We start from the raw sequence: 24,923 nt of genomic DNA, 5'->3' as shown, positions 1-24,923 counted from the left end.
CACACACACACACACACCCACCCACCTCCACACACCCCCGTGTGCACGTGTGTCTGTGACTCTGTGTGTGTGTGAGATTGAGTGAGAGAGAGAGACAGACCCTGCCAGATCCCTCAGCATTCCATGTGTGTTTGTGTCGGTGGGTGAGAGAGACAGAGACAGAGACAGACACAGAGAGACAGACACACACACACACACAAACACACACACACACCCACCCCCACACACCCCCGTGTGCACGTGTGTCTGTGACTCTGTGTGTGTGTGAGATTGAGTGAGTGAGAGAGAGAGACAGACCGACCCTGCCAGATCCCTCAGCATTCCATGTGTGTTTGTGTCGGTGGGTGAGAGAGACAGAGACAGACACAGAGAGACAGACAGACACACACACACACCCACCCACCCCCATCCACCCTGGTAAAAAAAGGTGGTGGGGGAGCAGGGGAGAAGACACCACTGTGTCCAATGATAGCCTGTGCAGACGCAAAATCTACAGCTTCTGTGAGATGAAACAAACTCAAGCCACTCAACAATTGTAATTCCACACACATCAAAATAAAGGCACAGAGGTGTGAATGGCTGCACTTCAGCCTTCGGCTTGGAGAGCACACCCATTGTTTCTCCTCAGGCACACCTGTAGCTGACATCTTCCTATTCCCAAGCTTGCCAGGAGGCTTTTCTGCCTGCGGACTTTGGCCACGTCCACAAACCTCGTAACCGGTCTTGAGCGGCGCACGTGGCCTCTGCCTTTGTCGCCCGGTGCAGTCCCATCCGCTCGCTCCCTCCCGGAGAGGGCAGAGCCTCCGAAGGAGACCGTTCAGCTGGATGCGCCAGCCAGCTGGGGCACGCAAAGCCGAGAGGCGCGCTCTCTTTGCCGAGTGCAGGGACGCCCTTGAAGGGCCGAGCGGCCTGCTCCCACTCCCCCTGCAGACTTTTGTGCAGACAGGACAGCGTGACCAGCCTCCCACGACCAGGAGAGCAGTGCAAGTTGAGCCAGCCTCTGAGACCGACCTGGGAGCCAGCCGAGGAAGCCGGCAGCCTTGACGTAGGCAGTGTGCCAGTGACGTAGGCGCCCGTAGGTACGGCCCCACTCCCAGATGATTGGTGGATCACTGGCAGCTTTACATAGCCTCTGACAAGTTGCACTCAGGACGGACCAGGTAGGCAACAGCTGTCCAGCACACCCACCGATCCCAGACAACCTAGGGGAGAGCTGCCAGCGGGCCAGGGCAGCAAGGTCTTTGCCAGGCCTCCTGCTTCAATCTAAACACCAGAGGCTAGGCAGGATGTAGCCGACTCAAGAGGCCGCCTGCATCGCTTCTCGGCCTTTTGGCTAAGATCAAGTGTAGTATCTGTTCTTATCAGTTTAATATCTGATACGTCCCTTATCTGGGGACCATATATTAAATTGATTTTTGGAACAGGGAGATGGAATAGGGGCTTGCTCCGTCCACTCCACGCATCGACCCGGTATTGCAGTGCCTCTGGGAACGGTGCACTCCCCTTCTGGGGAATTTCAAAGTAGCAAAGAAAAGAAAAACGACGAAAGCTCCATCAGGCGGCGGCGGCGGCACAGCAGCACAGACAAGCATGCACGCACATGGAGAGAGAGGAGAGCTGCTTGCTCTACACCTCTCCTGTGTCTGTGTCTGTCTGTCGATACAGCTCACTCACTCACTCACTCACGCAATGTGCAGACAACTCAACAACAGCACGGGCATCATATCTGGGCCGTTTGGCTAAGATCAAGTGCACATCCGGGCTGCAACCAGATCAGGTGCTGCAGGCAAGGCAGCAACTTCATGAGAGATGCCCCTTGGCATTCATTCCTGAAGCAAACTGCTCAACCGGCGCACTCATTCTGATGCCTGCTCACTCGGCTGCTGCCTGCACCAAGCACAGAAGCAGAGTGAAGTGGAGCAGGCCGAAAGACCTTTTCTGTCCCGCCACACTCGCTCCACTTCTCAGGCTCAGGCTTCTCAGCTGCTCCTTGAAGCCAACGGAGGACGCGACGGACGGACGGACGGACGGATGGACGGGCGGGCGAAGGAAGGAAGGAAGGAAGGAAGGAAGGAAGGAAGGAAGGAAGGAACGAACGATATCGAGTCACTGGCTCTGCTGCAATTTCACCAGCAGCCAGCCAGCCTGTCGGACAGGCAGGCTCGTTCAAGTGTGCCAGCAGCCAGGGCACGCGGACGGGAGGGAGGAAGGAAGGAAGGGAGGGAGGCATCCGATGGAGCCCGGCTACAGAGCAACGGGGCGCCGCCGCCGCCGGCACAACAGGGCCCGGTGCTCCTGCACCCTGCATCCTCCCCGCCTGCACCAGACTGCCAAGACTGCTGCTCTCCTGCCCAGACAGACAGACCAGCTACAAGCATCACCACCTAGCCATAGCATCAGCAAAACTCTGCCTACCTGCCCTGCCCTGGCCTGGCCTGGCCTCCTGGCCTCCTCTGATGCGTCTGCCTGCCCCAGGCCCAAAGCCCCGCCCACCGTTCAAGGTAAGGCAGAGGCACAACCCCCCACTCCACCCACTCAGACCTCCCCAATATACATCGGCAGTGCAGTGCATCTCTAGCCTCGCTCAGAATCACGTCCCAAACCCCAAGATCACTCAAACGTCTCATGCTTACACCTACCTACTCGGCGTCCAGCTTTGGCGCACGTCTCCACAATTGCCACATCCGTCCACGTGCCCCTGCTTCACGCACGGCACTGTGCCTCCCTCCGGCAGGCATTTCGCCGATCCGTTTCCTGTTTCACAACCAAGGCATAATCAGTACCCCTTTCCTTCCACGGCGCGCACACGCGCCCACCCACTCCACCACTGAGCCATGCCGGCCAAAAACGCACCTGCAGAGCAGTGGGGCACAGGGCCGCCGTCAGCCCGCGACACATTTCCCTCCTGCCGTGCCCTCCCTCCTGTTTCTACATCCGTGCACCCACCCCGCTGCAAAACCAGTCAGTCTGCTCAGGCGTCAGCACAGAGGCATAATGAAGGGCCTCGGCCCTTCTCCCTTTACTGCCCTCTGTACAGCTTGGCAGATCCCTCAGCACTCCGTGTGCACGTGTGTCTGTGACTCTGTGTGTGTGTGTGTGTGTGTGTGAGAGAGAGAGATTGAGTGAGTGAGTGAGTGAGTGAGTGAGTGAGTGAGTGAGTGAGAGAGAGAGAGACAGACCCTGCCAGATCCCTCAGCATTCCATGTGTGTTTGTGTCGGTGGGTGACAGAGACAGAGACAGAGACAGAGAGACAGACAGACACACACACACACACACACACACACCCACCCACCTCCACACACCCCCGTGTGCACGTGTGTCTGTGACTCTGTGTGTGTGTGAGATTGAGTGAGAGAGAGAGACAGACCCTGCCAGATCCCTCAGCATTCCATGTGTGTTTGTGTCGGTGGGTGAGAGAGACAGAGACAGAGACAGACACAGAGAGACAGACACACACACACACACAAACACACACACACACCCACCCCCACACACCCCCGTGTGCACGTGTGTCTGTGACTCTGTGTGTGTGTGAGATTGAGTGAGTGAGAGAGAGAGACAGACCGACCCTGCCAGATCCCTCAGCATTCCATGTGTGTTTGTGTCGGTGGGTGAGAGAGACAGAGACAGACACAGAGAGACAGACAGACACACACACACACCCACCCACCCCCATCCACCCTGGTAAAAAAAGGTGGTGGGGGAGCAGGGGAGAAGACACCACTGTGTCCAATGATAGCCTGTGCAGACGCAAAGTCTACAGCTTCTGTGAGATGAAACAAACTCAAGCCACTCAACAATTGTAATTCCACACACATCAAAATAAAGGCACAGAGGTGTGAATGGCTGCACTTCAGCCTTCGGCTTGGAGAGCACACCCATTGTTTCTCCTCAGGCACACCTGTAGCTGACATCTTCCTATTCCCAAGCTTGCCAGGAGGCTTTTCTGCCCGCGGACTTTGGCCACGTCCACAAACCTCGTAACCGGTCTTGAGCGGCGCACGTGGCCTCTGCCTTTGTCGCCCGGTGCAGTCCCATCCGCTCGCTCCCTCCCGGAGAGGGCAGAGCCTCCGAAGGAGACCGTTCAGCTGGATGCGCCAGCCAGCTGGGGCACGCAAAGCCGAGAGGCGCGCTCTCTTTGCCGAGTGCAGGGACGCCCTTGAAGGGCCGAGCGGCCTGCTCCCACTCCCCCTGCAGACTTTTGTGCAGACAGGACAGCGTGACCAGCCTCCCACGACCAGGAGAGCAGTGCAAGTTGAGCCAGCCTCTGAGACCGACCTGGGAGCCAGCCGAGGAAGCCGGCAGCCTTGACGTAGGCAGTGTGCCAGTGACGTAGGCGCCCGTAGGTACGGCCCCACTCCCAGATGATTGGTGGATCACTGGCAGCTTTACATAGCCTCTGACAAGTTGCACTCAGGACGGACCAGGTAGGCAACAGCTGTCCAGCACACCCACCGATCCCAGACAACCTAGGGGAGAGCTGCCAGCGGGCCAGGGCAGCAAGGTCTTTGCCAGGCCTCCTGCTTCAATCTAAACACCAGAGGCTAGGCAGGATGTAGCCGACTCAAGAGGCCGCCTGCATCGCTTCTCGGCCTTTTGGCTAAGATCAAGTGTAGTATCTGTTCTTATCAGTTTAATATCTGATACGTCCCTTATCTGGGGACCATATATTAAATTGATTTTTGGAACAGGGAGATGGAATAGGGGCTTGCTCCGTCCACTCCACGCATCGACCCGGTATTGCAGTGCCTCTGGGAACGGTGCACTCCCCTTCTGGGGAATTTCAAAGTAGCAAAGAAAAGAAAAACGACGAAAGCTCCATCAGGCGGCGGCGGCGGCACAGCAGCACAGACAAGCATGCACGCACATGGAGAGAGAGGAGAGCTGCTTGCTCTACACCTCTCCTGTGTCTGTGTCTGTCTGTCGATACAGCTCACTCACTCACTCACTCACGCAATGTGCAGACAACTCAACAACAGCACGGGCATCATATCTGGGCCGTTTGGCTAAGATCAAGTGCACATCCGGGCTGCAACCAGATCAGGTGCTGCAGGCAAGGCAGCAACTTCATGAGAGATGCCCCTTGGCATTCATTCCTGAAGCAAACTGCTCAACCGGCGCACTCATTCTGATGCCTGCTCACTCGGCTGCTGCCTGCACCAAGCACAGAAGCAGAGTGAAGTGGAGCAGGCCGAAAGACCTTTTCTGTCCCGCCACACTCGCTCCACTTCTCAGGCTCAGGCTTCTCAGCTGCTCCTTGAAGCCAACGGAGGACGCGACGGACGGACGGACGGACGGATGGACGGGCGGGCGAAGGAAGGAAGGAAGGAAGGAAGGAAGGAAGGAAGGAAGGAAGGAACGAACGATATCGAGTCACTGGCTCTGCTGCAATTTCACCAGCAGCCAGCCAGCCTGTCGGACAGGCAGGCTCGTTCAAGTGTGCCAGCAGCCAGGGCACGCGGACGGGAGGGAGGAAGGAAGGAAGGGAGGGAGGCATCCGATGGAGCCCGGCTACAGAGCAACGGGGCGCCGCCGCCGCCGGCACAACAGGGCCCGGTGCTCCTGCACCCTGCATCCTCCCCGCCTGCACCAGACTGCCAAGACTGCTGCTCTCCTGCCCAGACAGACAGACCAGCTACAAGCATCACCACCTAGCCATAGCATCAGCAAAACTCTGCCTACCTGCCCTGCCCTGGCCTGGCCTGGCCTCCTGGCCTCCTCTGATGCGTCTGCCTGCCCCAGGCCCAAAGCCCCGCCCACCGTTCAAGGTAAGGCAGAGGCACAACCCCCCACTCCACCCACTCAGACCTCCCCAATATACATCGGCAGTGCAGTGCATCTCTAGCCTCGCTCAGAATCACGTCCCAAACCCCAAGATCACTCAAACGTCTCATGCTTACACCTACCTACTCGGCGTCCAGCTTTGGCGCACGTCTCCACAATTGCCACATCCGTCCACGTGCCCCTGCTTCACGCACGGCACTGTGCCTCCCTCCGGCAGGCATTTCGCCGATCCGTTTCCTGTTTCACAACCAAGGCATAATCAGTACCCCTTTCCTTCCACGGCGCGCACACGCGCCCACCCACTCCACCACTGAGCCATGCCGGCCAAAAACGCACCTGCAGAGCAGTGGGGCACAGGGCCGCCGTCAGCCCGCGACACATTTCCCTCCTGCCGTGCCCTCCCTCCTGTTTCTACATCCGTGCACCCACCCCGCTGCAAAACCAGTCAGTCTGCTCAGGCGTCAGCACAGAGGCATAATGAAGGGCCTCGGCCCTTCTCCCTTTACTGCCCTCTGTACAGCTTGGCAGATCCCTCAGCACTCCGTGTGCACGTGTGTCTGTGACTCTGTGTGTGTGTGTGTGTGTGTGTGAGAGAGAGAGATTGAGTGAGTGAGTGAGTGAGTGAGTGAGTGAGTGAGTGAGTGAGAGAGAGAGAGACAGACCCTGCCAGATCCCTCAGCATTCCATGTGTGTTTGTGTCGGTGGGTGACAGAGACAGAGACAGAGACAGAGAGACAGACAGACACACACACACACACACACACACACCCACCCACCTCCACACACCCCCGTGTGCACGTGTGTCTGTGACTCTGTGTGTGTGTGAGATTGAGTGAGAGAGAGAGACAGACCCTGCCAGATCCCTCAGCATTCCATGTGTGTTTGTGTCGGTGGGTGAGAGAGACAGAGACAGAGACAGACACAGAGAGACAGACACACACACACACACAAACACACACACACACCCACCCCCACACACCCCCGTGTGCACGTGTGTCTGTGACTCTGTGTGTGTGTGAGATTGAGTGAGTGAGAGAGAGAGACAGACCGACCCTGCCAGATCCCTCAGCATTCCATGTGTGTTTGTGTCGGTGGGTGAGAGAGACAGAGACAGACACAGAGAGACAGACAGACACACACACACACCCACCCACCCCCATCCACCCTGGTAAAAAAAGGTGGTGGGGGAGCAGGGGAGAAGACACCACTGTGTCCAATGATAGCCTGTGCAGACGCAAAGTCTACAGCTTCTGTGAGATGAAACAAACTCAAGCCACTCAACAATTGTAATTCCACACACATCAAAATAAAGGCACAGAGGTGTGAATGGCTGCACTTCAGCCTTCGGCTTGGAGAGCACACCCATTGTTTCTCCTCAGGCACACCTGTAGCTGACATCTTCCTATTCCCAAGCTTGCCAGGAGGCTTTTCTGCCCGCGGACTTTGGCCACGTCCACAAACCTCGTAACCGGTCTTGAGCGGCGCACGTGGCCTCTGCCTTTGTCGCCCGGTGCAGTCCCATCCGCTCGCTCCCTCCCGGAGAGGGCAGAGCCTCCGAAGGAGACCGTTCAGCTGGATGCGCCAGCCAGCTGGGGCACGCAAAGCCGAGAGGCGCGCTCTCTTTGCCGAGTGCAGGGACGCCCTTGAAGGGCCGAGCGGCCTGCTCCCACTCCCCCTGCAGACTTTTGTGCAGACAGGACAGCGTGACCAGCCTCCCACGACCAGGAGAGCAGTGCAAGTTGAGCCAGCCTCTGAGACCGACCTGGGAGCCAGCCGAGGAAGCCGGCAGCCTTGACGTAGGCAGTGTGCCAGTGACGTAGGCGCCCGTAGGTACGGCCCCACTCCCAGATGATTGGTGGATCACTGGCAGCTTTACATAGCCTCTGACAAGTTGCACTCAGGACGGACCAGGTAGGCAACAGCTGTCCAGCACACCCACCGATCCCAGACAACCTAGGGGAGAGCTGCCAGCGGGCCAGGGCAGCAAGGTCTTTGCCAGGCCTCCTGCTTCAATCTAAACACCAGAGGCTAGGCAGGATGTAGCCGACTCAAGAGGCCGCCTGCATCGCTTCTCGGCCTTTTGGCTAAGATCAAGTGTAGTATCTGTTCTTATCAGTTTAATATCTGATACGTCCCTTATCTGGGGACCATATATTAAATTGATTTTTGGAACAGGGAGATGGAATAGGGGCTTGCTCCGTCCACTCCACGCATCGACCCGGTATTGCAGTGCCTCTGGGAACGGTGCACTCCCCTTCTGGGGAATTTCAAAGTAGCAAAGAAAAGAAAAACGACGAAAGCTCCATCAGGCGGCGGCGGCGGCACAGCAGCACAGACAAGCATGCACGCACATGGAGAGAGAGGAGAGCTGCTTGCTCTACACCTCTCCTGTGTCTGTGTCTGTCTGTCGATACAGCTCACTCACTCACTCACTCACGCAATGTGCAGACAACTCAACAACAGCACGGGCATCATATCTGGGCCGTTTGGCTAAGATCAAGTGCACATCCGGGCTGCAACCAGATCAGGTGCTGCAGGCAAGGCAGCAACTTCATGAGAGATGCCCCTTGGCATTCATTCCTGAAGCAAACTGCTCAACCGGCGCACTCATTCTGATGCCTGCTCACTCGGCTGCTGCCTGCACCAAGCACAGAAGCAGAGTGAAGTGGAGCAGGCCGAAAGACCTTTTCTGTCCCGCCACACTCGCTCCACTTCTCAGGCTCAGGCTTCTCAGCTGCTCCTTGAAGCCAACGGAGGACGCGACGGACGGACGGACGGACGGATGGACGGGCGGGCGAAGGAAGGAAGGAAGGAAGGAAGGAAGGAAGGAAGGAAGGAAGGAACGAACGATATCGAGTCACTGGCTCTGCTGCAATTTCACCAGCAGCCAGCCAGCCTGTCGGACAGGCAGGCTCGTTCAAGTGTGCCAGCAGCCAGGGCACGCGGACGGGAGGGAGGAAGGAAGGAAGGGAGGGAGGCATCCGATGGAGCCCGGCTACAGAGCAACGGGGCGCCGCCGCCGCCGGCACAACAGGGCCCGGTGCTCCTGCACCCTGCATCCTCCCCGCCTGCACCAGACTGCCAAGACTGCTGCTCTCCTGCCCAGACAGACAGACCAGCTACAAGCATCACCACCTAGCCATAGCATCAGCAAAACTCTGCCTACCTGCCCTGCCCTGGCCTGGCCTGGCCTCCTGGCCTCCTCTGATGCGTCTGCCTGCCCCAGGCCCAAAGCCCCGCCCACCGTTCAAGGTAAGGCAGAGGCACAACCCCCCACTCCACCCACTCAGACCTCCCCAATATACATCGGCAGTGCAGTGCATCTCTAGCCTCGCTCAGAATCACGTCCCAAACCCCAAGATCACTCAAACGTCTCATGCTTACACCTACCTACTCGGCGTCCAGCTTTGGCGCACGTCTCCACAATTGCCACATCCGTCCACGTGCCCCTGCTTCACGCACGGCACTGTGCCTCCCTCCGGCAGGCATTTCGCCGATCCGTTTCCTGTTTCACAACCAAGGCATAATCAGTACCCCTTTCCTTCCACGGCGCGCACACGCGCCCACCCACTCCACCACTGAGCCATGCCGGCCAAAAACGCACCTGCAGAGCAGTGGGGCACAGGGCCGCCGTCAGCCCGCGACACATTTCCCTCCTGCCGTGCCCTCCCTCCTGTTTCTACATCCGTGCACCCACCCCGCTGCAAAACCAGTCAGTCTGCTCAGGCGTCAGCACAGAGGCATAATGAAGGGCCTCGGCCCTTCTCCCTTTACTGCCCTCTGTACAGCTTGGCAGATCCCTCAGCACTCCGTGTGCACGTGTGTCTGTGACTCTGTGTGTGTGTGTGTGTGTGTGTGAGAGAGAGAGATTGAGTGAGTGAGTGAGTGAGTGAGTGAGTGAGTGAGTGAGTGAGAGAGAGAGAGACAGACCCTGCCAGATCCCTCAGCATTCCATGTGTGTTTGTGTCGGTGGGTGACAGAGACAGAGACAGAGACAGAGAGACAGACAGACACACACACACACACACACACACACCCACCCACCTCCACACACCCCCGTGTGCACGTGTGTCTGTGACTCTGTGTGTGTGTGAGATTGAGTGAGAGAGAGAGACAGACCCTGCCAGATCCCTCAGCATTCCATGTGTGTTTGTGTCGGTGGGTGAGAGAGACAGAGACAGAGACAGACACAGAGAGACAGACACACACACACACACAAACACACACACACACCCACCCCCACACACCCCCGTGTGCACGTGTGTCTGTGACTCTGTGTGTGTGTGAGATTGAGTGAGTGAGAGAGAGAGACAGACCGACCCTGCCAGATCCCTCAGCATTCCATGTGTGTTTGTGTCGGTGGGTGAGAGAGACAGAGACAGACACAGAGAGACAGACAGACACACACACACACCCACCCACCCCCATCCACCCTGGTAAAAAAAGGTGGTGGGGGAGCAGGGGAGAAGACACCACTGTGTCCAATGATAGCCTGTGCAGACGCAAAGTCTACAGCTTCTGTGAGATGAAACAAACTCAAGCCACTCAACAATTGTAATTCCACACACATCAAAATAAAGGCACAGAGGTGTGAATGGCTGCACTTCAGCCTTCGGCTTGGAGAGCACACCCATTGTTTCTCCTCAGGCACACCTGTAGCTGACATCTTCCTATTCCCAAGCTTGCCAGGAGGCTTTTCTGCCCGCGGACTTTGGCCACGTCCACAAACCTCGTAACCGGTCTTGAGCGGCGCACGTGGCCTCTGCCTTTGTCGCCCGGTGCAGTCCCATCCGCTCGCTCCCTCCCGGAGAGGGCAGAGCCTCCGAAGGAGACCGTTCAGCTGGATGCGCCAGCCAGCTGGGGCACGCAAAGCCGAGAGGCGCGCTCTCTTTGCCGAGTGCAGGGACGCCCTTGAAGGGCCGAGCGGCCTGCTCCCACTCCCCCTGCAGACTTTTGTGCAGACAGGACAGCGTGACCAGCCTCCCACGACCAGGAGAGCAGTGCAAGTTGAGCCAGCCTCTGAGACCGACCTGGGAGCCAGCCGAGGAAGCCGGCAGCCTTGACGTAGGCAGTGTGCCAGTGACGTAGGCGCCCGTAGGTACGGCCCCACTCCCAGATGATTGGTGGATCACTGGCAGCTTTACATAGCCTCTGACAAGTTGCACTCAGGACGGACCAGGTAGGCAACAGCTGTCCAGCACACCCACCGATCCCAGACAACCTAGGGGAGAGCTGCCAGCGGGCCAGGGCAGCAAGGTCTTTGCCAGGCCTCCTGCTTCAATCTAAACACCAGAGGCTAGGCAGGATGTAGCCGACTCAAGAGGCCGCCTGCATCGCTTCTCGGCCTTTTGGCTAAGATCAAGTGTAGTATCTGTTCTTATCAGTTTAATATCTGATACGTCCCTTATCTGGGGACCATATATTAAATTGATTTTTGGAACAGGGAGATGGAATAGGGGCTTGCTCCGTCCACTCCACGCATCGACCCGGTATTGCAGTGCCTCTGGGAACGGTGCACTCCCCTTCTGGGGAATTTCAAAGTAGCAAAGAAAAGAAAAACGACGAAAGCTCCATCAGGCGGCGGCGGCGGCACAGCAGCACAGACAAGCATGCACGCACATGGAGAGAGAGGAGAGCTGCTTGCTCTACACCTCTCCTGTGTCTGTGTCTGTCTGTCGATACAGCTCACTCACTCACTCACTCACGCAATGTGCAGACAACTCAACAACAGCACGGGCATCATATCTGGGCCGTTTGGCTAAGATCAAGTGCACATCCGGGCTGCAACCAGATCAGGTGCTGCAGGCAAGGCAGCAACTTCATGAGAGATGCCCCTTGGCATTCATTCCTGAAGCAAACTGCTCAACCGGCGCACTCATTCTGATGCCTGCTCACTCGGCTGCTGCCTGCACCAAGCACAGAAGCAGAGTGAAGTGGAGCAGGCCGAAAGACCTTTTCTGTCCCGCCACACTCGCTCCACTTCTCAGGCTCAGGCTTCTCAGCTGCTCCTTGAAGCCAACGGAGGACGCGACGGACGGACGGACGGACGGATGGACGGGCGGGCGAAGGAAGGAAGGAAGGAAGGAAGGAAGGAAGGAAGGAAGGAACGAACGATATCGAGTCACTGGCTCTGCTGCAATTTCACCAGCAGCCAGCCAGCCTGTCGGACAGGCAGGCTCGTTCAAGTGTGCCAGCAGCCAGGGCACGCGGACGGGAGGGAGGAAGGAAGGAAGGGAGGGAGGCATCCGATGGAGCCCGGCTACAGAGCAACGGGGCGCCGCCGCCGCCGGCACAACAGGGCCCGGTGCTCCTGCACCCTGCATCCTCCCCGCCTGCACCAGACTGCCAAGACTGCTGCTCTCCTGCCCAGACAGACAGACCAGCTACAAGCATCACCACCTAGCCATAGCATCAGCAAAACTCTGCCTACCTGCCCTGCCCTGGCCTGGCCTGGCCTCCTGGCCTCCTCTGATGCGTCTGCCTGCCCCAGGCCCAAAGCCCCGCCCACCGTTCAAGGTAAGGCAGAGGCACAACCCCCCACTCCACCCACTCAGACCTCCCCAATATACATCGGCAGTGCAGTGCATCTCTAGCCTCGCTCAGAATCACGTCCCAAACCCCAAGATCACTCAAACGTCTCATGCTTACACCTACCTACTCGGCGTCCAGCTTTGGCGCACGTCTCCACAATTGCCACATCCGTCCACGTGCCCCTGCTTCACGCACGGCACTGTGCCTCCCTCCGGCAGGCATTTCGCCGATCCGTTTCCTGTTTCACAACCAAGGCATAATCAGTACCCCTTTCCTTCCACGGCGCGCACACGCGCCCACCCACTCCACCACTGAGCCATGCCGGCCAAAAACGCACCTGCAGAGCAGTGGGGCACAGGGCCGCCGTCAGCCCGCGACACATTTCCCTCCTGCCGTGCCCTCCCTCCTGTTTCTACATCCGTGCACCCACCCCGCTGCAAAACCAGTCAGTCTGCTCAGGCGTCAGCACAGAGGCATAATGAAGGGCCTCGGCCCTTCTCCCTTTACTGCCCTCTGTACAGCTTGGCAGATCCCTCAGCACTCCGTGTGCACGTGTGTCTGTGACTCTGTGTGTGTGTGTGTGTGTGTGAGAGAGAGAGATTGAGTGAGTGAGTGAGTGAGTGAGTGAGTGAGTGAGTGAGTGAGAGAGAGAGAGACAGACCCTGCCAGATCCCTCAGCATTCCATGTGTGTTTGTGTCGGTGGGTGAGAGAGACAGAGACAGAGACAGAGAGACAGACAGACACACACACACACACACACACACACCCACCCACCTCCACACACCCCCGTGTGCACGTGTGTCTGTGACTCTGTGTGTGTGTGAGATTGAGTGAGAGAGAGAGACAGACCCTGCCAGATCCCTCAGCATTCCATGTGTGTTTGTGTCGGTGGGTGAGAGAGACAGAGACAGAGACAGACACAGAGAGACAGACACACACACACACACAAACACACACACACACCCACCCCCACACACCCCCGTGTGCACGTGTGTCTGTGACTCTGTGTGTGTGTGAGATTGAGTGAGTGAGAGAGAGAGACAGACCGACCCTGCCAGATCCCTCAGCATTCCATGTGTGTTTGTGTCGGTGGGTGAGAGAGACAGAGACAGACACAGAGAGACAGACAGACACACACACACACCCACCCACCCCCATCCACCCTGGTAAAAAAAGGTGGTGGGGGAGCAGGGGAGAAGACACCACTGTGTCCAATGATAGCCTGTGCAGACGCAAAGTCTACAGCTTCTGTGAGATGAAACAAACTCAAGCCACTCAACAATTGTAATTCCACACACATCAAAATAAAGGCACAGAGGTGTGAATGGCTGCACTTCAGCCTTCGGCTTGGAGAGCACACCCATTGTTTCTCCTCAGGCACACCTGTAGCTGACATCTTCCTATTCCCAAGCTTGCCAGGAGGCTTTTCTGCCCGCGGACTTTGGCCACGTCCACAAACCTCGTAACCGGTCTTGAGCGGCGCACGTGGCCTCTGCCTTTGTCGCCCGGTGCAGTCCCATCCGCTCGCTCCCTCCCGGAGAGGGCAGAGCCTCCGAAGGAGACCGTTCAGCTGGATGCGCCAGCCAGCTGGGGCACGCAAAGCCGAGAGGCGCGCTCTCTTTGCCGAGTGCAGGGACGCCCTTGAAGGGCCGAGCGGCCTGCTCCCACTCCCCCTGCAGACTTTTGTGCAGACAGGACAGCGTGACCAGCCTCCCACGACCAGGAGAGCAGTGCAAGTTGAGCCAGCCTCTGAGACCGACCTGGGAGCCAGCCGAGGAAGCCGGCAGCCTTGACGTAGGCAGTGTGCCAGTGACGTAGGCGCCCGTAGGTACGGCCCCACTCCCAGATGATTGGTGGATCACTGGCAGCTTTACATAGCCTCTGACAAGTTGCACTCAGGACGGACCAGGTAGGCAACAGCTGTCCAGCACACCCACCGATCCCAGACAACCTAGGGGAGAGCTGCCAGCGGGCCAGGGCAGCAAGGTCTTTGCCAGGCCTCCTGCTTCAATCTAAACACCAGAGGCTAGGCAGGATGTAGCCGACTCAAGAGACCGCCTGCATCGCTTCTCGGCCTTTTGGCTAAGATCAAGTGTAGTATCTGTTCTTATCAGTTTAATATCTGATACGTCCCTTATCTGGGGACCATATATTAAATTGATTTTTGGAACAGGGAGATGGAATAGGGGCTTGCTCCGTCCACTCCACGCATCGACCCGGTATTGCAGTGCCTCTGGGAACGGTGCACTCCCCTTCTGGGGAATTTCAAAGTAGCAAAGAAAAGAAAAACGACGAAAGCTCCATCAGGCGGCGGCGGCGGCACAGCAGCACAGACAAGCATGCACGCACATGGAGAGAGAGGAGAGCTGCTTGCTCTACACCTCTCCTGTGTCTGTGTCTGTCTGTCGATACAGCTCACTCACTCACTCACTCACGCAATGTGCAGACAACTCAACAACAGCACGGGCATCATATCTGGGCCGTTTGGCTAAGATCAAGTGCACATCCGGGCTGCAACCAGATCAGGTGCTGCAGGCAAGGCAGCAACTTCATGAGAGATGCCCCTTGGCATTCATTCCTGAAGCAAACTGCTCAACCGGCGCACTCATTCTGATGCCTGCTCACTCGGCTGCTGCCTGCACCAAGCACAGAAGCAGAGTGAAGTGGAGCAGGCCGAAAGACCTTTTCTGTCCCGCCACACTCGCTCCACTTCTCAGGCTCAGGCTTCTCAGCTGCTCCTTGAAGCCAACGGAGGACGCGACGGACGGACGGACGGACGGATGGACGGGCGGGCGAAGGAAGGAAGGAAGGAAGGAAGGAAGGAAGGAAGGAAGGAACGAACGATATCGAGTCACTGGCTCTGCTGCAATTTCACCAGCAGCCAGCCAGCCTGTCGGACAGGCAGGCTCGTTCAAGTGTGCCAGCAGCCAGGGCACGCGGACGGGAGGGAGGAAGGAAGGAAGGGAGGGAGGCATCCGATGGAGCCCGGCTACAGAGCAACGGGGCGCCGCCGCCGCCGGCACAACAGGGCCCGGTGCTCCTGCACCCTGCATCCTCCCCGCCTGCACCAGACTGCCAAGACTGCTGCTCTCCTGCCCAGACAGACAGACCAGCTACAAGCATCACCACCTAGCCATAGCATCAGCAAAACTCTGCCTACCTGCCCTGCCCTGGCCTGGCCTGGCCTCCTGGCCTCCTCTGATGCGTCTGCCTGCCCCAGGCCCAAAGCCCCGCCCACCGTTCAAGGTAAGGCAGAGGCACAACCCCCCACTCCACCCACTCAGACCTCCCCAATATACATCGGCAGTGCAGTGCATCTCTAGCCTCGCTCAGAATCACGTCCCAAACCCCAAGATCACTCAAACGTCTCATGCTTACACCTACCTACTCGGCGTCCAGCTTTGGCGCACGTCTCCACAATTGCCACATCCGTCCACGTGCCCCTGCTTCACGCACGGCACTGTGCCTCCCTCCGGCAGGCATTTCGCCGATCCGTTTCCTGTTTCACAACCAAGGCATAATCAGTACCCCTTTCCTTCCACGGCGCGCACACGCGCCCACCCACTCCACCACTGAGCCATGCCGGCCAAAAACGCACCTGCAGAGCAGTGGGGCACAGGGCCGCCGTCAGCCCGCGACACATTTCCCTCCTGCCGTGCCCTCCCTCCTGTTTCTACATCCGTGCACCCACCCCGCTGCAAAACCAGTCAGTCTGCTCAGGCGTCAGCACAGAGGCATAATGAAGGGCCTCGGCCCTTCTCCCTTTACTGCCCTCTGTACAGCTTGGCAGATCCCTCAGCACTCCGTGTGCACGTGTGTCTGTGACTCTGTGTGTGTGTGTGTGTGTGTGTGAGAGAGAGAGATTGAGTGAGTGAGTGAGTGAGTGAGTGAGTGAGTGAGTGAGTGAGAGAGAGAGAGACAGACCCTGCCAGATCCCTCAGCATTCCATGTGTGTTTGTGTCGGTGGGTGAGAGAGACAGAGACAGAGACAGAGAGACAGACAGACACACACACACACACACACACACACCCACCCACCTCCACACACCCCCGTGTGCACGTGTGTCTGTGACTCTGTGTGTGTGTGAGATTGAGTGAGAGAGAGAGACAGACCCTGCCAGATCCCTCAGCATTCCATGTGTGTTTGTGTCGGTGGGTGAGAGAGACAGAGACAGAGACAGACACAGAGAGACAGACACACACACACACACAAACACACACACACACCCACCCCCACACACCCCCGTGTGCACGTGTGTCTGTGACTCTGTGTGTGTGTGAGATTGAGTGAGTGAGAGAGAGAGACAGACCGACCCTGCCAGATCCCTCAGCATTCCATGTGTGTTTGTGTCGGTGGGTGAGAGAGACAGAGACAGACACAGAGAGACAGACAGACACACACACACACCCACCCACCCCCATCCACCCTGGTAAAAAAAGGTGGTGGGGGAGCAGGGGAGAAGACACCACTGTGTCCAATGATAGCCTGTGCAGACGCAAAGTCTACAGCTTCTGTGAGATGAAACAAACTCAAGCCACTCAACAATTGTAATTCCACACACATCAAAATAAAGGCACAGAGGTGTGAATGGCTGCACTTCAGCCTTCGGCTTGGAGAGCACACCCATTGTTTCTCCTCAGGCACACCTGTAGCTGACATCTTCCTATTCCCAAGCTTGCCAGGAGGCTTTTCTGCCCGCGGACTTTGGCCACGTCCACAAACCTCGTAACCGGTCTTGAGCGGCGCACGTGGCCTCTGCCTTTGTCGCCCGGTGCAGTCCCATCCGCTCGCTCCCTCCCGGAGAGGGCAGAGCCTCCGAAGGAGACCGTTCAGCTGGATGCGCCAGCCAGCTGGGGCACGCAAAGCCGAGAGGCGCGCTCTCTTTGCCGAGTGCAGGGACGCCCTTGAAGGGCCGAGCGGCCTGCTCCCACTCCCCCTGCAGACTTTTGTGCAGACAGGACAGCGTGACCAGCCTCCCACGACCAGGAGAGCAGTGCAAGTTGAGCCAGCCTCTGAGACCGACCTGGGAGCCAGCCGAGGAAGCCGGCAGCCTTGACGTAGGCAGTGTGCCAGTGACGTAGGCGCCCGTAGGTACGGCCCCACTCCCAGATGATTGGTGGATCACTGGCAGCTTTACATAGCCTCTGACAAGTTGCACTCAGGACGGACCAGGTAGGCAACAGCTGTCCAGCACACCCACCGATCCCAGACAACCTAGGGGAGAGCTGCCAGCGGGCCAGGGCAGCAAGGTCTTTGCCAGGCCTCCTGCTTCAATCTAAACACCAGAGGCTAGGCAGGATGTAGCCGACTCAAGAGGCCGCCTGCATCGCTTCTCGGCCTTTTGGCTAAGATCAAGTGTAGTATCTGTTCTTATCAGTTTAATATCTGATACGTCCCTTATCTGGGGACCATATATTAAATTGATTTTTGGAACAGGGAGATGGAATAGGGGCTTGCTCCGTCCACTCCACGCATCGACCCGGTATTGCAGTGCCTCTGGGAACGGTGCACTCCCCTTCTGGGGAATTTCAAAGTAGCAAAGAAAAGAAAAACGACGAAAGCTCCATCAGGCGGCGGCGGCGGCACAGCAGCACAGACAAGCATGCACGCACATGGAGAGAGAGGAGAGCTGCTTGCTCTACACCTCTCCTGTGTCTGTGTCTGTCTGTCGATACAGCTCACTCACTCACTCACTCACGCAATGTGCAGACAACTCAACAACAGCACGGGCATCATATCTGGGCCGTTTGGCTAAGATCAAGTGCACATCCGGGCTGCAACCAGATCAGGTGCTGCAGGCAAGGCAGCAACTTCATGAGAGATGCCCCTTGGCATTCATTCCTGAAGCAAACTGCTCAACCGGCGCACTCATTCTGATGCCTGCTCACTCGGCTGCTGCCTGCACCAAGCACAGAAGCAGAGTGAAGTGGAGCAGGCCGAAAGACCTTTTCTGTCCCGCCACACTCGCTCCACTTCTCAGGCTCAGGCTTCTCAGCTGCTCCTTGAAGCCAACGGAGGACGCGACGGACGGACGGACGGACGGATGGACGGGCGGGCGAAGGAAGGAAGGAAGGAAGGAAGGAAGGAAGGAAGGAAGGAAGGAACGAACGATATCGAGTCACTGGCTCTGCTGCAATTTCACCAGCAGCCAGCCAGCCTGTCGGACAGGCAGGCTCGTTCAAGTGTGCCAGCAGCCAGGGCACGCGGACGGGAGGGAGGAAGGAAGGAAGGGAGGGAGGCATCCGATGGAGCCCGGCTACAGAGCAACGGGGCGCCGCCGCCGCCGGCACAACAGGGCCCGGTGCTCCTGCACCCTGCATCCTCCCCGCCTGCACCAGACTGCCAAGACTGCTGCTCTCCTGCCCAGACAGACAGACCAGCTACAAGCATCACCACCTAGCCATAGCATCAGCAAAACTCTGCCTACCTGCCCTGCCCTGGCCTGGCCTGGCCTCCTGGCCTCCTCTGATGCGTCTGCCTGCCCCAGGCCCAAAGCCCCGCCCACCGTTCAAGGTAAGGCAGAGGCACAACCCCCCACTCCACCCACTCAGACCTCCCCAATATACATCGGCAGTGCAGTGCATCTCTAGCCTCGCTCAGAATCACGTCCCAAACCCCAAGATCACTCAAACGTCTCATGCTTACACCTACCTACTCGGCGTCCAGCTTTGGCGCACGTCTCCACAATTGCCACATCCGTCCACGTGCCCCTGCTTCACGCACGGCACTGTGCCTCCCTCCGGCAGGCATTTCGCCGATCCGTTTCCTGTTTCACAACCAAGGCATAATCAGTACCCCTTTCCTTCCACGGCGCGCACACGCGCCCACCCACTCCACCACTGAGCCATGCCGGCCAAAAACGCACCTGCAGAGCAGTGGGGCACAGGGCCGCCGTCAGCCCGCGACACATTTCCCTCCTGCCGTGCCCTCCCTCCTGTTTCTACATCCGTGCACCCACCCCGCTGCAAAACCAGTCAGTCTGCTCAGGCGTCAGCACAGAGGCATAATGAAGGGCCTCGGCCCTTCTCCCTTTACTGCCCTCTGTACAGCTTGGCAGATCCCTCAGCACTCCGTGTGCACGTGTGTCTGTGACTCTGTGTGTGTGTGTGTGTGTGTGAGAGAGAGAGATTGAGTGAGTGAGTGAGTGAGTGAGTGAGTGAGTGAGTGAGTGAGAGAGAGAGAGACAGACCCTGCCAGATCCCTCAGCATTCCATGTGTGTTTGTGTCGGTGGGTGAGAGAGACAGAGACAGAGACAGAGAGACAGACAGACACACACACACACACACACACACACCCACCCACCTCCACACACCCCCGTGTGCACGTGTGTCTGTGACTCTGTGTGTGTGTGAGATTGAGTGAGAGAGAGAGACAGACCCTGCCAGATCCCTCAGCATTCCATGTGTGTTTGTGTCGGTGGGTGAGAGAGACAGAGACAGAGACAGACACAGAGAGACAGACACACACACACACACAAACACACACACACACCCACCCCCACACACCCCCGTGTGCACGTGTGTCTGTGACTCTGTGTGTGTGTGAGATTGAGTGAGTGAGAGAGAGAGACAGACCGACCCTGCCAGATCCCTCAGCATTCCATGTGTGTTTGTGTCGGTGGGTGAGAGAGACAGAGACAGACACAGAGAGACAGACAGACAGACACACACACCCACCCACCCCCATCCACCCTGGTAAAAAAAGGTGGTGGGGGAGCAGGGGAGAAGACACCACTGTGTCCAATGATAGCCTGTGCAGACGCAAAGTCTACAGCTTCTGTGAGATGAAACAAACTCAAGCCACTCAACAATTGTAATTCCACACACATCAAAATAAAGGCACAGAGGTGTGAATGGCTGCACTTCAGCCTTCGGCTTGGAGAGCACACCCATTGTTTCTCCTCAGGCACACCTGTAGCTGACATCTTCCTATTCCCAAGCTTGCCAGGAGGCTTTTCTGCCCGCGGACTTTGGCCACGTCCACAAACCTCGTAACCGGTCTTGAGCGGCGCACGTGGCCTCTGCCTTTGTCGCCCGGTGCAGTCCCATCCGCTCGCTCCCTCCCGGAGAGGGCAGAGCCTCCGAAGGAGACCGTTCAGCTGGATGCGCCAGCCAGCTGGGGCACGCAAAGCCGAGAGGCGCGCTCTCTTTGCCGAGTGCAGGGACGCCCTTGAAGGGCCGAGCGGCCTGCTCCCACTCCCCCTGCAGACTTTTGTGCAGACAGGACAGCGTGACCAGCCTCCCACGACCAGGAGAGCAGTGCAAGTTGAGCCAGCCTCTGAGACCGACCTGGGAGCCAGCCGAGGAAGCCGGCAGCCTTGACGTAGGCAGTGTGCCAGTGACGTAGGCGCCCGTAGGTACGGCCCCACTCCCAGATGATTGGTGGATCACTGGCAGCTTTACATAGCCTCTGACAAGTTGCACTCAGGACGGACCAGGTAGGCAACAGCTGTCCAGCACACCCACCGATCCCAGACAACCTAGGGGAGAGCTGCCAGCGGGCCAGGGCAGCAAGGTCTTTGCCAGGCCTCCTGCTTCAATCTAAACACCAGAGGCTAGGCAGGATGTAGCCGACTCAAGAGGCCGCCTGCATCGCTTCTCGGCCTTTTGGCTAAGATCAAGTGTAGTATCTGTTCTTATCAGTTTAATATCTGATACGTCCCTTATCTGGGGACCATATATTAAATTGATTTTTGGAACAGGGAGATGGAATAGGGGCTTGCTCCGTCCACTCCACGCATCGACCCGGTATTGCAGTGCCTCTGGGAACGGTGCACTCCCCTTCTGGGGAATTTCAAAGTAGCAAAGAAAAGAAAAACGACGAAAGCTCCATCAGGCGGCGGCGGCGGCACAGCAGCACAGACAAGCATGCACGCACATGGAGAGAGAGGAGAGCTGCTTGCTCTACACCTCTCCTGTGTCTGTGTCTGTCTGTCGATACAGCTCACTCACTCACTCACTCACGCAATGTGCAGACAACTCAACAACAGCACGGGCATCATATCTGGGCCGTTTGGCTAAGATCAAGTGCACATCCGGGCTGCAACCAGATCAGGTGCTGCAGGCAAGGCAGCAACTTCATGAGAGATGCCCCTTGGCATTCATTCCTGAAGCAAACTGCTCAACCGGCGCACTCATTCTGATGCCTGCTCACTCGGCTGCTGCCTGCACCAAGCACAGAAGCAGAGTGAAGTGGAGCAGGCCGAAAGACCTTTTCTGTCCCGCCACACTCGCTCCACTTCTCAGGCTCAGGCTTCTCAGCTGCTCCTTGAAGCCAACGGAGGACGCGACGGACGGACGGACGGACGGATGGACGGGCGGGCGAAGGAAGGAAGGAAGGAAGGAAGGAAGGAAGGAAGGAAGGAACGAACGATATCGAGTCACTGGCTCTGCTGCAATTTCACCAGCAGCCAGCCAGCCTGTCGGACAGGCAGGCTCGTTCAAGTGTGCCAGCAGCCAGGGCACGCGGACGGGAGGGAGGAAGGAAGGAAGGGAGGGAGGCATCCGATGGAGCCCGGCTACAGAGCAACGGGGCGCCGCCGCCGCCGGCACAACAGGGCCCGGTGCTCCTGCACCCTGCATCCTCCCCGCCTGCACCAGACTGCCAAGACTGCTGCTCTCCTGCCCAGACAGACAGACCAGCTACAAGCATCACCACCTAGCCATAGCATCAGCAAAACTCTGCCTACCTGCCCTGCCCTGGCCTGGCCTGGCCTCCTGGCCTCCTCTGATGCGTCTGCCTGCCCCAGGCCCAAAGCCCCGCCCACCGTTCAAGGTAAGGCAGAGGCACAACCCCCCACTCCACCCACTCAGACCTCCCCAATATACATCGGCAGTGCAGTGCATCTCTAGCCTCGCTCAGAATCACGTCCCAAACCCCAAGATCACTCAAACGTCTCATGCTTACACCTACCTACTCGGCGTCCAGCTTTGGCGCACGTCTCCACAATTGCCACATCCGTCCACGTGCCCCTGCTTCACGCACGGCACTGTGCCTCCCTCCGGCAGGCATTTCGCCGATCCGTTTCCTGTTTCACAACCAAGGCATAATCAGTACCCCTTTCCTTCCACGGCGCGCACACGCGCCCACCCACTCCACCACTGAGCCATGCCGGCCAAAAACGCACCTGCAGAGCAGTGGGGCACAGGGCCGCCGTCAGCCCGCGACACATTTCCCTCCTGCCGTGCCCTCCCTCCTGTTTCTACATCCGTGCACCCACCCCGCTGCAAAACCAGTCAGTCTGCTCAGGCGTCAGCACAGAGGCATAATGAAGGGCCTCGGCCCTTCTCCCTTTACTGCCCTCTGTACAGCTTGGCAGATCCCTCAGCACTCCGTGTGCACGTGTGTCTGTGACTCTGTGTGTGTGTGTGTGTGTGTGAGAGAGAGAGATTGAGTGAGTGAGTGAGTGAGTGAGTGAGTGAGTGAGTGAGTGAGAGAGAGAGAGACAGACCCTGCCAGATCCCTCAGCATTCCATGTGTGTTTGTGTCGGTGGGTGAGAGAGACAGAGACAGAGACAGAGAGACAGACAGACACACACACACACACACACACACACCCACCCACCTCCACACACCCCCGTGTGCACGTGTGTCTGTGACTCTGTGTGTGTGTGAGATTGAGTGAGAGAGAGAGACAGACCCTGCCAGATCCCTCAGCATTCCATGTGTGTTTGTGTCGGTGGGTGAGAGAGACAGAGACAGAGACAGACACAGAGAGACAGACACACACACACACACAAACACACACACACACCCACCCCCACACACCCCCGTGTGCACGTGTGTCTGTGACTCTGTGTGTGTGTGAGATTGAGTGAGTGAGAGAGAGAGACAGACCGACCCTGCCAGATCCCTCAGCATTCCATGTGTGTTTGTGTCGGTGGGTGAGAGAGACAGAGACAGACACAGAGAGACAGACAGACACACACACACACCCACCCACCCCCATCCACCCTGGTAAAAAAAGGTGGTGGGGGAGCAGGGGAGAAGACACCACTGTGTCCAATGATAGCCTGTGCAGACGCAAAGTCTACAGCTTCTGTGAGATGAAACAAACTCAAGCCACTCAACAATTGTAATTCCACACACATCAAAATAAAGGCACAGAGGTGTGAATGGCTGCACTTCAGCCTTCGGCTTGGAGAGCACACCCATTGTTTCTCCTCAGGCACACCTGTAGCTGACATCTTCCTATTCCCAAGCTTGCCAGGAGGCTTTTCTGCCCGCGGACTTTGGCCACGTCCACAAACCTCGTAACCGGTCTTGAGCGGCGCACGTGGCCTCTGCCTTTGTCGCCCGGTGCAGTCCCATCCGCTCGCTCCCTCCCGGAGAGGGCAGAGCCTCCGAAGGAGACCGTTCAGCTGGATGCGCCAGCCAGCTGGGGCACGCAAAGCCGAGAGGCGCGCTCTCTTTGCCGAGTGCAGGGACGCCCTTGAAGGGCCGAGCGGCCTGCTCCCACTCCCCCTGCAGACTTTTGTGCAGACAGGACAGCGTGACCAGCCTCCCACGACCAGGAGAGCAGTGCAAGTTGAGCCAGCCTCTGAGACCGACCTGGGAGCCAGCCGAGGAAGCCGGCAGCCTTGACGTAGGCAGTGTGCCAGTGACGTAGGCGCCCGTAGGTACGGCCCCACTCCCAGATGATTGGTGGATCACTGGCAGCTTTACATAGCCTCTGACAAGTTGCACTCAGGACGGACCAGGTAGGCAACAGCTGTCCAGCACACCCACCGATCCCAGACAACCTAGGGGAGAGCTGCCAGCGGGCCAGGGCAGCAAGGTCTTTGCCAGGCCTCCTGCTTCAATCTAAACACCAGAGGCTAGGCAGGATGTAGCCGACTCAAGAGGCCGCCTGCATCGCTTCTCGGCCTTTTGGCTAAGATCAAGTGTAGTATCTGTTCTTATCAGTTTAATATCTGATACGTCCCTTATCTGGGGACCATATATTAAATTGATTTTTGGAACAGGGAGATGGAATAGGGGCTTGCTCCGTCCACTCCACGCATCGACCCGGTATTGCAGTGCCTCTGGGAACGGTGCACTCCCCTTCTGGGGAATTTCAAAGTAGCAAAGAAAAGAAAAACGACGAAAGCTCCATCAGGCGGCGGCGGCGGCACAGCAGCACAGACAAGCATGCACGCACATGGAGAGAGAGGAGAGCTGCTTGCTCTACACCTCTCCTGTGTCTGTGTCTGTCTGTCGATACAGCTCACTCACTCACTCACGCAATGTGCAGACAACTCAACAACAGCACGGGCATCATATCTGGGCCGTTTGGCTAAGATCAAGTGCACATCCGGGCTGCAACCAGATCAGGTGCTGCAGGCAAGGCAGCAACTTCATGAGAGATGCCCCTTGGCATTCATTCCTGAAGCAAACTGCTCAACCGGCGCACTCATTCTGATGCCTGCTCACTCGGCTGCTGCCTGCACCAAGCACAGAAGCAGAGTGAAGTGGAGCAGGCCGAAAGACCTTTTCTGTCCCGCCACACTCGCTCCACTTCTCAGGCTCAGGCTTCTCAGCTGCTCCTTGAAGCCAACGGAGGACGCGACGGACGGACGGACGGATGGACGGGCGGGCGAAGGAAGGAAGGAAGGAAGGAAGGAAG

General features: G+C 57.8%; 8 non-coding genes across 8 annotated transcripts; all 8 read left to right on the top strand.

Moving 5' to 3' along the window:
- The first annotated feature begins 1,313 nt into the window (after nt 1-1,313).
- Nucleotides 1,314-1,504, top strand: LOC140191996 (U2 spliceosomal RNA). Its single transcript, XR_011883975.1, has one exon. It is a non-coding gene; the product is annotated as a U2 spliceosomal RNA (small nuclear RNA).
- Nucleotides 1,505-4,581: 3,077 nt separating this feature from the next.
- On the top strand, nt 4,582-4,772 carry LOC140191995 (U2 spliceosomal RNA). Its single transcript, XR_011883974.1, has one exon. It is a non-coding gene; the product is annotated as a U2 spliceosomal RNA (small nuclear RNA).
- A 3,077-nt stretch (nt 4,773-7,849) lies between these two features.
- Nucleotides 7,850-8,040, top strand: LOC140191994 (U2 spliceosomal RNA). The gene has a single exon (XR_011883973.1). It is a non-coding gene; the product is annotated as a U2 spliceosomal RNA (small nuclear RNA).
- A 3,077-nt stretch (nt 8,041-11,117) lies between these two features.
- Nucleotides 11,118-11,308, top strand: LOC140192148 (U2 spliceosomal RNA). The gene has a single exon (XR_011884103.1). It is a non-coding gene; the product is annotated as a U2 spliceosomal RNA (small nuclear RNA).
- Nucleotides 11,309-14,379: 3,071 nt separating this feature from the next.
- LOC140192147 (U2 spliceosomal RNA) lies at nt 14,380-14,570 on the top strand. The gene has a single exon (XR_011884102.1). It is a non-coding gene; the product is annotated as a U2 spliceosomal RNA (small nuclear RNA).
- Nucleotides 14,571-17,643: 3,073 nt separating this feature from the next.
- LOC140192146 (U2 spliceosomal RNA) lies at nt 17,644-17,834 on the top strand. The gene has a single exon (XR_011884101.1). It is a non-coding gene; the product is annotated as a U2 spliceosomal RNA (small nuclear RNA).
- Nucleotides 17,835-20,909: 3,075 nt separating this feature from the next.
- LOC140192145 (U2 spliceosomal RNA) lies at nt 20,910-21,100 on the top strand. The gene has a single exon (XR_011884100.1). It is a non-coding gene; the product is annotated as a U2 spliceosomal RNA (small nuclear RNA).
- A 3,071-nt stretch (nt 21,101-24,171) lies between these two features.
- LOC140192144 (U2 spliceosomal RNA) lies at nt 24,172-24,362 on the top strand. The gene has a single exon (XR_011884099.1). It is a non-coding gene; the product is annotated as a U2 spliceosomal RNA (small nuclear RNA).
- Nucleotides 24,363-24,923: the final 561 nt, after the last annotated feature.

This window comes from Mobula birostris (genome assembly GCF_030028105.1).
Source record: "Mobula birostris isolate sMobBir1 chromosome 11 unlocalized genomic scaffold, sMobBir1.hap1 SUPER_11_unloc_1, whole genome shotgun sequence".
NCBI lineage: Eukaryota > Metazoa > Chordata > Chondrichthyes > Myliobatiformes > Myliobatidae > Mobula > Mobula birostris.
Note: the sequence above shows the minus strand (reverse complement) of the source record. Positions and strands in the feature narration are given on the sequence as shown.